This window comes from Globicephala melas, chromosome 20, assembly GCF_963455315.2.
Source record: "Globicephala melas chromosome 20, mGloMel1.2, whole genome shotgun sequence".
Lineage (NCBI taxonomy): Eukaryota > Metazoa > Chordata > Mammalia > Artiodactyla > Delphinidae > Globicephala > Globicephala melas.
This window is the reverse complement of record NC_083333.1, coordinates 28,550,180-28,566,012: the sequence shown is the minus strand read 5'-3', so window position 1 is coordinate 28,566,012 and position 15,833 is coordinate 28,550,180. Positions and strand designations below refer to the sequence as shown.

The 15,833-nt window shown below is 48.2% G+C and overlaps 1 protein-coding gene across 8 annotated transcripts in view; it reads left to right on the top strand.

Annotated features, from left to right (window-relative positions):
• Positions 1-4,188: 4,188 nt before the first annotated feature.
• EXOC7 (exocyst complex component 7) overlaps positions 4,189-15,833 on the top strand; it is a 30,010-nt gene continuing 18,365 nt past the window's right edge. For 2 of the 8 annotated variants that reach the window (XM_060290243.1, XM_060290241.2), the window contains exons 1-2: positions 4,190-4,835; positions 6,283-6,339. The gene's annotated coding sequence lies outside the window, so the exon portion shown is untranslated. Of the gene's footprint in view, positions 4,836-6,282; positions 6,340-15,833 lie in introns of all 8 variants that reach the window. The other 6 variants (XM_030837746.3, XM_060290246.2, XM_060290245.2 and 3 more) reach the window with 4 other exon arrangements.

Genomic DNA, 15,833 nt, shown 5'->3' with positions numbered 1-15,833 from the left:
AGCCTCGGCCCTTGAGACTCTGCAATGGGCCAGCCTCGCCGGCACGTCTGCCTCCAGCTGGCAGGACTCAGGGGGATTCCCAGCTGCGGGGAGGAAGGCCAGGGTCCCAGGTGCTGGAAACCCTGGTCAGTCATCACCTGGTTGCTTGGTCAATGTTTCCTTTCACCTGTGGACCTGAGTCTGCGTGGACACAAAGATGGGTGAGATCTGTTCTTAGAGAGATTTCCCAACCCACTGAGCTGGGTGGCGGCGTGGTCTTGCCAGGACAACTCTGCAATTTCACTCCCACGATCATGCAGAGGGGTTTTCTCAGGGCTCGGAGGCCACAACAAGAGATGACTGGGAACTGGTGGCCGGCAATGCCATCATCCCCTGAGTGGGGAATGCAGCATGAAAGAGAAGGGAGGGGGAGGGGGGGAGTTAGGCTGGGGGTACAGAGAGTTTGAAGCACACGTGGCACAGTTGAGGGGTGGCTGAGAGGCTTCTGGGTAATGAAGGATGGTTCTAGGAGACTCAGCTTGGAAAAGGAACCACACTGTGTGAGCAGAGCCCAGTCAGCCCCTCCTGGCCCCTCCACTCCGCAAGCAACAACCACTAATTCGATTTCTATCGCCATAGGTCAGTTTTTCCTGTTCTAGAATTTCATATAAATGGCATCATACAATTTTACTCTGTTTGGCTTCTTTCACTGAACACATTATTTTTGAAATTTAACTACGTTGTCACATGCACCAGTAGTTTGTTCCTTTTCACAGCTGAGTAGTATTCCATCGGATGACTATAGCAATTTGTCTATCTGTTCTCCACTAGATGGATACCTGGGCTGTTTCCAGTTTGGGGCTATTGTAAATGAAGTTGCTATGAACATTCTTGTACAAGGTTTTTTTGTGGGGTTTTTTTGTTGTTGTTTTGGTTTTTTTGCTGTACCACACAGCACGCAGGATCTTAGTTCCCTGACCAGTGATCGAACTTGGGCCCCCTGCAGTGGAAGTGTGGAGTCTTAACCACTGGACCGCCAGAGAAGTCTCAGGGTTTTTTTGTAGTAGGGCTTTTAAAAAAAAGCCTTTTGATTTGAATGGCGCTTGGGAAGAGAAGACATAAACATGTGTGGCCCAGCTGCCATGCTTCACTGGACCATGTTGAGTTGATTCTTAAAAGGGTCAGCAGGGGTATCTAGCAAGACGCAGAGAGGACAGGAGTTACAGGCAGAAGGAGAGGAGGTGGGAAAGGGCACGCAGGTGGACACCCGGCTGGCTGGCTCAGTGCAGGGGAGGGTTCGTGGGACTCTTCTCAAGTACACTTCTGGCCATGTCACTCATCTGTTGAGAACCCTACAATGACTTCCCTCGCCTACAGAAGACTCCAAACACCATCAAGATCCTCCCCTGCTCGCCACTCATCTTCCCACCTACCCCTCCCTCCGTGATCAGTCACACTGATGTATCGCCCAGAATCACTGTTTCCTCCCTCTGTCTCCTACCCCTGCCCTCTGCCCTGCGCGAACACCCTCCCACTCTCCCCCTTCACCTACGTAACTTTTCAGGACCTAGTTTCAGGGTCCCATCATGAGTCCCCAGCTGTGGTCCCCCAGCTGGAAGGACCCTAATATCCTGGTAGAACTCACACCAACCCTTTCCGCACTTCTGCTTGAGAAGGCAGTTGGTTACACATATTGGGGTCCCCAGACTGGTACCCGAATTGAGGACAGCACCAGCGGGGACATATCCTCACGGAAGGGTGGGGCAGGCTGGAGCAGTGTCCCCAGCCAATGGCTCTGCCTCCAGCTGGCCAGAGCTCTGGAAAGCCCACCCACCACGGTCCGCTCTTGACCCTGAACCCTTTTATTTGGTGGATCTAGAACTCAGTTTGGGGGATGACCTCCATCACAACCCCTTTTCCTTCTTCACCCCAGCAGTCTGTTGCATGACTCAAGGTCAGAGGACAAGTTCTGGGGGTTCTGTCCTCCTCCTGCCCGGTGCTCATGCCTTTCCCCTGCTGCCAGCACAGACTGCCCAACTTGGGGCTCCTGGCTGCTGTCTGGAATTCAAGTTTGTTGGGGAAAGTCTTGGGCTGAGCCCTGAGCTCCAGGAGCCCACCACATCAGCTGGCTGGGCCTCTGGCAGACCCCAGGATCTTCAAGCCCAGACTCCGGGGGATAAAGGGGCAACGCTGGTCTGTTTGTTCCCTCTGCGGGAGCGAGGGGGTAGCTGGAATGGTCCTCAGTCATAGAGGCATAGACCTTAATCTGCAGGAAGTATTAGGAGCCTTCTGGTGACTGCAGAAGTGGAAACTAAGAGAGAGGACCCAGCTCTGAGGATGTCAGCACAGATGAGGTTGGCTTCTCCTGGGCACTACTGGCTGGGGGACCCATCTGGACATCTGCCGCCTCTCCACCCGCTGCCACCCTCCACTGCCCTTTATTTCACCATGTTGGCAGCATAGGCCTCTCCTGCTGGATTGGGAGCTCCAGGAAGGCAGAGGCAGTGCCTGGTTCTCCATGGCACCTGCCAGGAGTTGGGAGTGGCACATGGTGTGTGCTCAACAGAGCATGGCGGAACGGATGGAGGGGGTGGGAGTGCACGCCCCATTTCTCACAGTGACTTAGATCCAGAAGCCAGCACTCTGACCTGGGCAGACAGTGGAGAGCCAGAGGAAAGGCAGCTCAGCCTGTCTTCCCTGCCCTCAGGGACCCCAGGCCTTGACTCCCAGCTCACCCCTCTTCCTTGGCCTTATTAAAAAGCCCTTGCTGAAGACGTGATTGTGTGTGGTGCCCTGCCGGTGGTGTACACTGAGAACCACATTTGCCTGTCACTGGTCTCTGTGCTCATTCACTCATTCAACAAATCTCAGACAGATGGGAAGACCCTTCCATTGGGTGTGGAGGGCAAGCACACAACAGAAGACCAAACGCACAGAGCAAGTGGGTCCCAAGAGTGCACCAGGGGACTTCCCTGGCGGTCCAGTGGTTAGGACTCTGCACTTCTACTGCCGGGAACCCGGGTTTGATCCCTGGTCAGGGAACTAGATGCCATGTGCTACAACTAAAAGTTCACATGCTGCAACTCAGGATCCCACAACTAAGACCCAGCATAGCCAAATAAGTTAAAAAAAAAAAGGAAAAAAGAACTAGGGATGTAATGTACAACATGATGACTCTAGTTATCACTGCTATGTGATAGACAGGAAAGTTGTCAACAGAGTAGATCCTGAGTTCTCATTGCAAGGAGAATTTTTTTTTTCTTTTCTTTTGATTCTATTTGAGATGATGGATGACAACTAAACCTACTGTGGTAATCATTTTGCAATACAGTTGACCCTTGAGCAGCAGGGGTTAGAGGAACTGACCCTGGGGCAGTGGAAAATTCACACAGAACTTTACAGTTGGCCCTCCCTATCCACGGTACTATTGTGTACTACCGTAGTATGTGCTCATTGAAAACAATCCAGGTATAAGTGGACCCCCAGAGTTCAAACCCATGTTGTTCAAGGATCAACTGTATGTGTAAATCAAACCATCAGGCTGTACACCCTTTGTTTTTTTGGGTGTTTTTGGCTGCACCGGAGGGCATGTGGGATCTTAGCTCCACCACCAGGGATCGAACCACACCCCCTGCATTGGAAGTGCATAGTCTTAACCACTGGACCACCAGGGAAGTCCCAACACCTTATACAGTGACGTATGTTAATTATTTCTCAATAAAACTGGAGAAAATAAATTAATTTTAAAAAGCCAGCAGAAGGGGTCCAGTGCACCCTGCGCAGGCTGCAAGCCCCTTAAGACACGCTGCCCTCTCTTTCTCCCCCGCCTACAGTAGCCCCTGGGGTTAATGAAAAAAACGATTGAACCTGCCCCTCCCCACAAAGATTCACCAGCCTGGCAGGAGGGCCTATGTAAGGGCCCTTTCAGGCCCCTGCCGGCAGGCAGAGGGAGGATGCGGGTGGGTCCATCCCTGAGGCCGGGGTCTCCACTCCCCCAAGCCCAAGGCCAGGCGGGTCAGGGCGCTCTAGGCGCAGAAAAAGCGCTGAGTCACGTTCCGGGCACGCGACACCCAGAGAGAGGGGCCTTCCGGGAACGGGGCTGCGGGGACGCGAGTGCGCCCGGGGCTGCAGGGTGCGGGGGCGCGCAGGCCGCCCGCGTGTGCGGGGCTGCGGGAGCGCGCCCGGACCGGCGGGGGCGCGCGGGCCGCCCGGCTACCCGAGAACCGCAGCCCGGCCGCCGGCGTCCTCGGTTACCAGGAGTTTCGGGGCCGGAGTGCGGTGGGTGCCAGCGCCTGGCGTCACCGCTGCCCGCCGGCCCGGACCGCCCCTTCCGGGGCCCGTTTGGGAAATGGGGGGAGGGGAGCCCCGCAGAAAGGCCCCGAACGTCGGCCCCAGCCACCCTGTTAGTGCCCCTCTTCCCGCAGGTTCCCTTCTCCGTGTCCTCTCGAGTTTTGTCCTCATTTATTTGCTTTCCACGTTCCTCTCCTTTTCAGGGCCCCATTTGCTCCCGCCTTTTCTGTTTCCATCCATCCACCTGCCTTTAGACCTCTCTCCTCATTTCCTTGCACCCCCGGACATTCTCGGTGGTGGTGGGGAGGGGCGCAGTAGAAAGGTACCGGTGGGCGTCGGGCGCCCCCTCGCGGCCCACTTGTCCCGGCCTGGCCTCCGGCCTGGGAGGGGACCGGCCACTCGCCACCCCCCAGCCCCCACCCCCTACCCGCCCAGGTCTGGGGTTCAGGTTTTGGGTTAGCGGGAGCCGCGCGCCCCCCAGCGGCACAGTCACATCCTCAAAACCCACTCTCCGGGTTCTGGAAAGTGGAAAGCGGCCTCCAGAAAAAGGGACCTTGAGACTGAAGGTAAGCAGGCTGGGGAGAGGCGGATGTTGCTGCTAGCTGAGGTAGAAGGAGGAGTAAAGTCTCAGTTTTTGTTTTTAATTTTTGTTTTGCTTTCTTTTTTTTTAATTTTTAAAATTTTATTTACTATTAGAGTATATTTGATTTACAATGTTGTGTTAGTTTCAGGTGTACAACAGAGTGACTCCTTTATACATACACATATATCCATTCTTTTTCAAATTCTTTTCCCATGTAGCTTATTACAGAATATTGAGTAGAGTTCCCTGTGCTCTACAGGAGGTCCTTGTTGATTATCTACTTTATGTACAGTAGTGTGTGTGTGTTAATCCCAAGCTCCTAATTTATCCCTCCCCGCCCCACATTTTCCCTTTGGTAACCATAAGTTTGTCAGTGAGTCTGTTTCTGTTTTGTAAATAAGTTCAGAAAAGTCTCAAAATTCTTCACCCATTTTTCCATAGAGTTAGCACAGGGATGTGCCGGGAAGTCTGCAGTTTGAAATGGAGGGAAACGTGTGTTTTAGGACAGGGGCAGAGGTGGGGGAATCGAGCCAGGAGTAAAGGGACAGGGAGGGAGCGGTAGCCACGAGGAATCATCAGGCCTTGGTGGACTGGGCCTCCCCAGCCGGCCTCCTGCCAGGCCTTAACCCTGGGATCAGAAGCAAATCCCTGCCGTCCTCCAAGCCCCACTGATGAGAGTTTTAAAAGAGTTTAAAAAGCGAATGGGAAATTTTCCCTCAAGTGTCGGTCCTCCTCCAAATCCAGACAGTGGAGAGCCTCTTGCCTGGCGACCAGGATCCCCGATGTCCTGGAGGCAAAGGCTCACTAGGCCCAGGGACAGCGGCAGGGCTGTGACACGCAGACTCCAGCAGCAGGGAAGTAGCTGGGTGCCTCCTTGACCCACACTCTCTCTTTGGGACCCGAAAGGCTGAGTCCTTCAGGGTCTCCCCAGGTGGGATGGTGGCTGTGGGCCTAGAGTGTTCCAGCAGGTCCCAGGAGGGTCATTCTGATGTACCTGTGTGAGCCAGCCTGCCACATGATGAAGGAGAAAAATGGAGCATCTGCTTCCTGGCTCTGGCACCTTCCAGACACTTCTGTGCACCTTGGTTCCCGCTCCCATGAAAACAAAAATACTCACCTCCCCCCGCAGGACACACAGGTGGTTGTGAGGATTCTGGGAGGTGACCATTTTAAAGATTCAGCATGGTGCCGGCACATGGTAGCGCTCATACCTCAGGCTTACTTCTTGGTCTGTAAAATGTGGTCAGTGTCACTCGTGTGTTCCCCTCAGCCAGTGCCTTGTGGCCTCCGCTCTTTAAACAATCCATCAGCATTTGGCTCTCACTACGTCTTTTTTCCTTTAATTGAAGTATAGTTGATTTACAATGTTGTGTTCGTTTCAGGTGTACAGCAAAGTGATTCAGATATATATATATTTTTTTCTTTTTCAGATTCTTTTCCCTTCTGGGTTATTACAAGATATTGAGTAGAGTTCCCTGTGCTATACAGTAAGTCCTTGTTGGTTATCTATTTTATGTATAGTATTGTGTATATGTTCATCCCAAACTGCTAATTTATCCCTCCCCCCTTTCCCCTTTGGCAACCGTAAGTTTGTTTTCTATGTCTGTGAGTCTGTTTCTGTTTTGTAAATAAGTTCATTTGTATCATATTTTAGATTCCACATATACCTGATATCATGTGGCATTGGTCTTTCTCTCTCTGACTCCACTTAGTATGATAATCTCTAGGTCCATCCATGTTGCTGCAGTGGCATTATTTCATTCTTTTTTATGGCTGAGTAATATTCTATTGTGTGTAGAATAGATGTATACCACATCTTCTTTATCCATTTATCTGTCGATAAACATTTAGGTTACTTCCATGTCTTGGCTATTGTAAGTAGAGCTGCAGTGAACATTGGGGTGCATCCTTGATCTTTAAGAATGACCTTAGTGGATGGGACCAGGGCCAGGCCACTCAGGGTGCTATCGGTGACTCAGGACTGTTTGGGGGGCAGACAGCAGGAGTTGGTGAGGTTCCAAAGGTGCTAGATAAATCAACAATTTGGATCTCAGAACACATTTCTAGGGGAATTCCCTGGCAGTTCAGTGGTTAGGGCTCTACACTTCCACTGCAGGGGGCACAGGTTCAATCCCTGGTCGGGGAACTAAGATCCCATAAGTTACGCAGCACCGCCAAAAAAAAATCTCTACGCAGAAATCAATTTACTTCCTAATATACTCGAGCTATAGCTGGAAAGGCCAGCCAAGGAATGTCTGGGGTGGGCACTGGTTAACATCCCTTGAGCACCTGCTGTGTGCCGGGCCCTTTATATTTGCTGTGTCACTTAATTCCCGTGAAATGTTATTCAGAGGGACGCTCCCTTGGCTGAAGTCACATGGCTCATGGGTGGCAGGGCTGGGAGCAGATGAGCCCCATCTGACCTCACACCTGGTTCTCACTCCCCCTCTCTGTGCCATTATCGCCCTGGCTGTGATTGCCACAGGGGTCAGCCACCACGTGGAACACACTCCTATGGGAACATGTGTCCAAAGCCAGACCCCCACCTGCTCCACAGACCTCTCCTGGCACCTCCCCTGGGTAAGGGGACAAGTGAGGGTGGGAGGCTGGGGCGGGGGTCCCCAGAGGGGCAGGAAGGGTCAGTGATTCTCTTCAGCCACATCTCTGTGGGGTGTTTCTACTCCTCCTGAGTGTGTGGCTGTAATTCTCAGGGCAGATAGTCTCACGGTTGCCTCAAAAAAGTACACCTGCCCTCCTTCCCCTGCTTGCCCGTTCTGGAACACATACCCGCCAGTTTCTCTCACCCTTTTGGTCCTCCCTCCAGGCCCCTGCTCCTCCCTTGCCCTCCTGGATTTAGCTGTCACACACTTATTTGTTCCTCACAGATTGGTTGGGCGTCCCCTCTGTGTCAGGCCAAGGCTGGGTGCTGGAGACAGCCCTTTAGAAGGCTGGCCCAGGGTCTTCCTGTCACCTGGCTTTCCTCTCACTTTTGTCACTCAGCTGTGAAGAACGATTGCTTCATGCCTGCCTTTGATCTGCCTTCGGCAAGGCTCCTGTGTCCTGGTCACTCCTCGCTCCAGCTCTTGCCTGTGAGGTCCTTCTTCTTGGCGTGGCCGCTGAACAGGCTCCGCTGGAAGGACTGTGGTCCAGCCTTCCAGCCCTCCCTTTCCAAGCTCACTTTGCCTCAGTCCCTCAAGCAGGCATGGATCCCCAAGTGATGTCCCAGCCTTTTTGAGGACCTTCATTCAAACCAGTTTACTCTGGGGACATTCAATTTGCAGTTGTGAAAATAATGTTAAAGCTCACCTGAAAAAAATAAACAAAATTAGAATATCTAAGAAGTTTTTATTGATTAAAAAAAAATTAAATTAAATATAATTAAGTCATAAAGCTACATTACCTTAGCTGGTTTGGTACTGGTGCTGACCTAGGTAAAAGCAGTTCATTTGAATAGAATATACCCCAAATATCTATGGGGAGTTATTTATGATATAGGTGGCATTTCAAACCAGTGGTTGAGTAATTATTGAAAAAAATGATATTGGGACAATTGGGTATCCATCCAGGAAAATATGCAGATGGCTCAGTGTTGTAAACATTAAAAAAAAAAACAGATGAAGAAAAAAGAAGATATTAGTAGGAAAAAAACAGGAGCGTTTAAAAAAAAAAAGAAAGAAAGGGCTTCCTTGGTGGCGCAGTGGTTAAGAATCCGCCTGCCAGTGCAGGAGACATGGGTTCGAGCCCTGGTCCGGGAAGATCCCACATGCCACGGAGGAACTAAGCCCACGTGCCACAACTACTGAGCCTGCACCCTAGAGCCCGTGAGCCACAACTACTGAGCCTGCGTGCCACAACTACTGAAGCCCACGTGCCTAGAGCCTGTGCTCTGCAACAAGAGAAGCCACCACCATGAGAAGCCCGTGCATCGCAATGAAGAGTAGCCCCCACTCGCTGCAACTAGAGAAAAGCCTGCGTGCAGCAACGAAGACTCAACGCAGCCGAAAATAAATAAATAAAATAAATAAATTTATAAAAAAAGAAAAAAGCTTAGACCAGGGTAAGCCTTTCCAAGCAAGACACAAAACCAAAAAGCTATAAAATAAAAAGTCTGATAAATATGAATAAATTAAAAAATTAAAACTCTAGTAGAAAAAAATCAGCAACAGCAAAAAACTAAGCCACATAATAACAAAAAAGGAAAAAAATTTTTCCACATAAATGTTAAAGGCTAATTTCTTTAATATATAAAGAATTCTGAAACACTAATATGGCCATTAAACAAGAAAGATACTCAACTTTTATTTTTTTAAATATTTATTTATTTTATTTTATTTTTTGGCTGTGTTGGGTCTTCGTTGCAGCGTGCGGGTTTCTCTCTAGTTGCGGCACGCAGGCTTCTCTCTAGTTGTGGCACACGGGCTCCAGAGCACATGGGCTCTGTAGTTTGCAGCACGCAGGCTCTCTCGTTGAGGAACGCGAGCTCAGTAGTTGTGGCACATGGGCTTAGTTGCCCCACGGCATGTGGGATCTTAGTTCCCTGAACAGGGACGAACCCCTGTCTCCTGCATTGTAAGGTGAATTCTTTACCATTGGACCACCAGGGAAGTCCCTCAACTTACTTTTTTAAAAAAAGATTTTATTTATTTATTTATTTTTGGCTGCGTTGGGTCTTTACTGCTGTACGCAGGCTTTCTCTAGTTGCAGCGAGCAGGGGCTGCTCTTTGTTGTGGTGCACGGGCTTCTCCTTGCAGTGGCTTCTCTTGTTGCAGAGCACAGGCTCTAGGCACACAGGCTTCAGTAGTTGTGGCACGTGGGCTCAGTAGTTGTGGCACTCGAGCTCTAGAGCTCAGGCTCAGTAATTGTGGTGCACGGGCTTAGTTGCTCCGAGGCATGTGGGATCTTCCCGGACCAGGGCTTGAACCCGTGTCCCCTGCATTGGCAGGCAGATTCTTAACCACTGTGCCACCAGGAAAGTCCCTCAACTTACTTTTAATTGAAGAAAAAAATTGAACATGAGATGCCATTGAAAGATTTTTTATTAATAGGCTTTATTTTTAGTGAAGTTTTATGTTTACAGAAAAAAATTGTGCAGAAAGTACAGAGTTCCCATATGCCCCTTCTTTTCTTATTGCATTAGCTAGGATTTCTAATATGATGTTGAATAGGAGTGGTAAGAAGAGGACATCCTTGCCTTGCTCCCAGTGTTACAGTGAAAGCATCTAGTTTCTCACTATTAAGTATGATATTAACTGTAGGTTTGTTGTAGATGTTTTTATCAAATTGAGGAAGTTATTCACTATTCCTAGTTTGCTGAGAATTTTTATTGCAAATGGATATTGGATTTTGTCAAATGCTCTCTTGTTTTTCGCATTTGTTGATATGACCATATAATTTTTTTCTTTAGCTTGTTCATGTGATGGATTACCTTAACTGATTTTCAAATATTGAACCAGCCTCGCATACCTGAAATTAATCCCGCTTAGTCATGCTGTATAATTTATTTTTTTACATTGTTGGATTCTGTTTGCTAACATTTTGAGTATTTTTGCATCTGTATTCATGAGCGATATTAGTCTGTAGTTTTTCTTGTAACATCTTTCACTTTTAGTTAAAGACATTAGTATTAGGGTAATTCTGACTTCACAGAATAAGTTTGGAAGTATTCCCTCTGCTTCTATTTTCTGGAAGAGATTGTAGAGAGTTGGTATCATTTCTTCTTTAAAGGTTTGGTAGAATTCACCAGTAAAACCATCTGGGCCTGGTGCTTTCTATTTTGGAAGCTTATTAATGACTGATTCAATTTCTTTAATAGATATAGGTCTATTATCTATTTCTCCTTGTGTGAGTTTTGGGAGATTGTGCCTTTCAAGAAATTGGTCCATTTCACCTAAGTTATCAAATTTAGGGGCATAGAATTGTTCACTGTATTCCTTTATTATCCTTTTAAAGCCCACGAGATCAGTAATGATGACCCGTATTTCATTTCTGATATTAGTAGTTTGTGTCTTCTTTTTGTCTTGTTTAGCCTGACTAGGTTATCAATTTTAGGTTATCAATTTTAGGTTATCAATTTTATTCATTTTTTCAAAGAACCAACTTTTTTTTTTTTCTTTTTTTTTTGGCCGCTCCATGCGGCAGTGAAAGCACAGAGTCCTAACCACTGGACCAGGGAATTGCCTCAGAGAACCAACTTTTGATTTTCTTGACTTTCTCTACTAACTTCCTGTCTTCCATTTCTTTTCTTCTGCCTATTTCAGATTTAATTTGCTTTTATTATGCTTGTTTCCTAAGGTGGAAGCTTAGATTACTGATTTTAGATCTTTCTTTTCCAATGTATCTATTCAATGTTATAAATCTCCTTCTAAGCACTATTTTCCCTGCATCCCACACATTCTTATAAGTTTTATTTTCCTTTCCATTTAGTTCAAAAATTAAACATGAGGGACTTCCCTGTGGTTCAGCGGTTAAGACTCCACACTCCCAATGCAGGGGGCCCGGGTTCGATCCCTGGTCAGGGAACTAGAGCCCGCATGCCGCAACTAAGAGCCCACATTGCCACAACTAAAGATCCTGCATGGCACAGTGAAGATCCCGCTCATGGCACTGTGCTGCAACTAAGACCCAGAGCAGCCAAATAAATAAATAAATAAATATTAAAAACAATTAAACATGGTATGCCATTTTTCATCTATCAGATTGGCCAACATGTTAAAGCTTGGTGATATTTAGTGTGGGCTAAGGCGGTATAAGGGAGTGTAAGGCACATCTGTACGTCAGTATCGAAATATAGACTAGTTCAACCATTTTGGATGGTAATTCGTACGTATCTATACAAATGTAAAAGGGGTGTACATTTTGATTTAGCAATTCCACTCTCAGAAGGCTGGGAGCAGAGTGTATGTACGTACAGGGGGCAGAGTTTGCAGTAGTAAGATACCTGGGAACACCCCAAATGTCCAATAATAGAGACTGCTTCAATATATAATATCTATTCAGTGAAACACTATGCAAAGACTATGCAAAGCATACACGCTATTATTGAAGGATGGTCGAGGTGTACTGTTAAGTGGACATGCAGGCTACAAGGATGGTATGTTTAATGAGATAGCATTTGTGGCTTTTTTTTTTTTTTTTAAGGATATTAGCTTATTCTGTTTATAATAGGCTTGGATTTGTATGGACACATCTGGAAACTCATAACTGAGGTTATTTGTTGAACAGAGGTGCTTGGGGCCGAGAGGGAGGAGGGCACTTTCTGTTCTTCTCTTTATACCTTCTTTACAGTTTGAGTTGTTTTTTTTTTTTTTTTTTTTGCGGTACGCGGTATTTCAACCTGCTATCTCTACATCAAGGCCTAATTGGGTCTTGCTAGGAAAAGACAAACGGATGCTCTGTTTGTCAAGACAAGAGAAGAGACTTCTTAGAACTTTTACCTCTGATAACTCAAGTCCAGACTCAACAAGTTAGTTCATTTATAAGGGTTCCATTTCTTTTTTCTTTTTGCGGTACGCGGGCCTCTCACTGTTGTGGCCTCTCCCGTTGCGGAGCACAGGCTCCGGACGCGCAGGCTCAGCGGCCATGGCTCACGGGCCCAGCCGCTCCGCAGCATGTGGGATCCTCTCGGACCGGGGCGCGAACCCGTGTCCCCTGCATCGGCAGGCGGACTCCCAACCACTGCGCCACCAGGGAAGCCCTACAGTTTGAATTTTTAACCTTGAATAAGTATTACATTTAATTTGAAGACCAGTTTTAAACCCAAATTGCAGATTTGAGCCCACAGGTGGCTTGAAGGACACTAAGCATTTCCTTTGCCGTCTCTGCCTTATACGAGAGCATGAGAAAGGCCGCCCATCCCTGGGCTTTGGGCACCCTGGTCCTTTCTCTCATTTTATATATAAGAGGATTTCAAGAGGAAAAAAAAGAAAGAAAGAAAACACTCCTGACCACTCTGTCAGATGGCACTGTTGATGGCTGGCTGGTGGTTTCTAAATGAGGAAAAGAGACTAATTTTAATCACTACAGGAAAAATGAAGATTTGTTTTCTTCCTTTTTTTGTTTTTCTTTTTTGGCCATGTGGGATCTCAGTTCCCTGACCAGGGACTGAACCTGAGCCCTTGGCAGTGAAAGTACAGGGTCCTAACCACTGGACTGCCAGGGAATTCCCTAGATTTGTTTTCTTAGAAGTGTTTTTATAGAAAGATAATTTAAACTCACCATCTTTAGAAACTAGAGAAAAAGAATCATCCACCTCCTCTGCTTGCCCCTTTAGTATTTTGTGGTGTTTTCCTGACTTTTTTTTTGCAATGCATCTGTCATATTTTAAATGGCTGCCATCCCAGGGAACATATACGCTTGTGATCTGCTTTTGTGGCTGTTACGTCATACCATATTCATTTTCAATATTGCTGCAGGGCCAGGAAACAGTAATTTGGAGGAATTATATAGCTAATTCCTCAGAAAGAGCACAAAGTCCGGAATTAGGAAGTTACCAAACTAAGGCTGTTGGGACTTCCCTGGTGGTGCAGTGGTTAAGAACCCGCCTGCCAGTGCAGGGGACACGGGTTCGATCCCTGGTCCAGGAAGATCCCACATGCAGCAGAGCAACTAAACCCATGAGCCACAACTATTGAGCCTGCACTCTAGAGCCCGCAGCTAAACCCGTGTGCCACAACTACTGAGCCCGTGCGCCACAACTACTGAAGTCTACGCATCTAGAGCCCATGCTCCACAACAAGAGAAGCCACCGCAGTCAGAAGCATGCGCACCGCAAGGAAGAGTAGCCCCTGCTCGCCGCAACTAGAGAAAGCCCGCACGCAGCAATGAAGACCCAATGCAGCCAAAAATAAATAAATAAAATAAATAAATTTATATATATAAAAGAAAGAACAGGCTATTGGGGAGCAAGCTCTTCCTCCCCCCTCCCTGTGGAAAGAGCATCTCTGTGAGTGGGCAGCTGAGGGCTCCCTGGTGACCTGCACCTTTGTGTTCTGAACAAGTTTGCAAATGAAAGCCAAGCTCCTGAGGCTGCAGCTGGAACACCACTTGCTCCTTTTGCTAAAGCAGCTTGTGCTAAGCATAGTTGGGGAATTCCATCTTTTACTGAGTCAATGTCCACTTGTCAACATCGGCCTGACATTGGGTTGGGAATCATTGGAACTCATCTTTTCATTCTGTCTACCCTTTACTAGATATGGTTGCTATAAATATAATAACTTGCTTTTCACAGTGGATTTTCTTGAAAATCAGATTGGCAGCTTTGCATAACAACAGTCAGAACTCCTGAGCTACCCAGCATGGGGAGACGGAGAACAGCCTTAGCTGTACGGTGTCCTGGCCAGCTGTGTTGACTCAGCGCAGCTGACCTCTCTGAGCCTGACCTTCCTTGTCTGCAGAAGGGAGACAATAGCTGTGCCTGACTTGTGAGTTTATTGTGAGCATTAGACAAGATAACACAAGGTGGGGCTTGTAACAGAGATGGGCAAACAGAAGGCTCTCAATTGAGTTGGCTACCAAATTACCCTTAGAGAAGGAAATTGGAGAAAATACAAAAACCCACACACATATGTAGTTTATTTACAAAATTGCAGTGATAATGTACAAAGCTCAAAGTATTTGTTCACAACCATAGAGGATTTTTATTTTAATTATTTTATTTATTTAGTTTTGGCTGTGTTGGGTCTTCCTTGCTGCGTACGTGCTTTCTCTAGTTGCAGCGAGCGGGGGCTACTCTTTGTTGCGGTGTGTGGGCTTCTCATTGCGGTGGCTTATTCTTGTTGCGGAGCATGGGCTCTAGGCACGCAGGCTTCTGTAGTTGTGGCTCGCGGGCTCTAGAGTGCGGGCTCTAGAGCGCAGGCTCAGTAGTTGTGGCGCACGGGCTTCATTGCTCCGCGGCATGTGGGATCTTCCCGGACCAGGGCTTGAACCCTTGTCCCCTGCATTGGCAGGCAGATTCTTAACCACTGTGCCACCAGGGAAGCCCGTAGAGGATTTCTTCCTGAGACCTATAGAGCAAGATGTTATCAATATTTTCTGGAGCGTTTTTTTGTCTTGTTTTGGTTTTCTGGCTGTGCCGCAGGGCGTGTGGGATCTTAGTTCCCCCACCAGGGATTGAACTCAGGCTGTGGCAGTGAAAGTGTCGAGTCCTAACCACTGGACACCAGGGAATTCCTGCCCTCTAGCCCACTTATTCTTTACTGTGGCACCTAGCAGTTTAAACTTCTCCCTTCACTTAGTTCTCAGGACTGCACAAGGACCACCTCAGCGAAATCATCCTAGGTATCCTTACACAAGGACTCTGCCTTTTTATCTCCCTCATCTGTGACAGGGCTGCGCCTCCTGGATATTTCCTTCATCAGCACTTTCACGGCCACCCACCAGATCTGAAATTGTCCTCTTGCCCCAGAAGGGCTGCCTAATCCCCCTCCAGGCTCTCTGTCCCACTTCTTTCTCCTCTTTGTGGAACTGGGTCCTGGGAGGGCCTTGGGAACCCTATGGCTTGGTGCCCACCAGCGTATGCCTCATTGTCTATCTACCTGTACCTGGATGTCGGGTCCACAGACGAACTGAACAAAGCTGTGTGGCCACTTACTTCCCCAGGGCTGGGGGCAGAGACAGGGTGAGCAGGGAAGGGATGGAGGAGGGAGTAACTAGGTTTTGCAGGAGCTGGCTCTGGTGGTGGAACAGCCATCCCTGCAGGAACCTTGATCCAGGTCCCCCTTCCCGCCCCAGAGCTGTACTTAGCGGAGAGTCTGGGCAGAGGAACTGAGACATTCTGGCACCCTGCAGAAGGGGCGCTAGCAGCTCTCCAAGCCTTTCTGATTTCCTCAAAGGCCCTGTGAGCAATGCTCCCCGTGTGTCTGAATACCTGCAGGCAGGCCTCAACCTCTCCTTAACTGACCCCACCACCTGGGCCCCAACCCCTCAGACAGGTCTGGGCTCTTTCACCCTTCCCCTTGCACTGTTTCCAGATGTAGGAAAACTC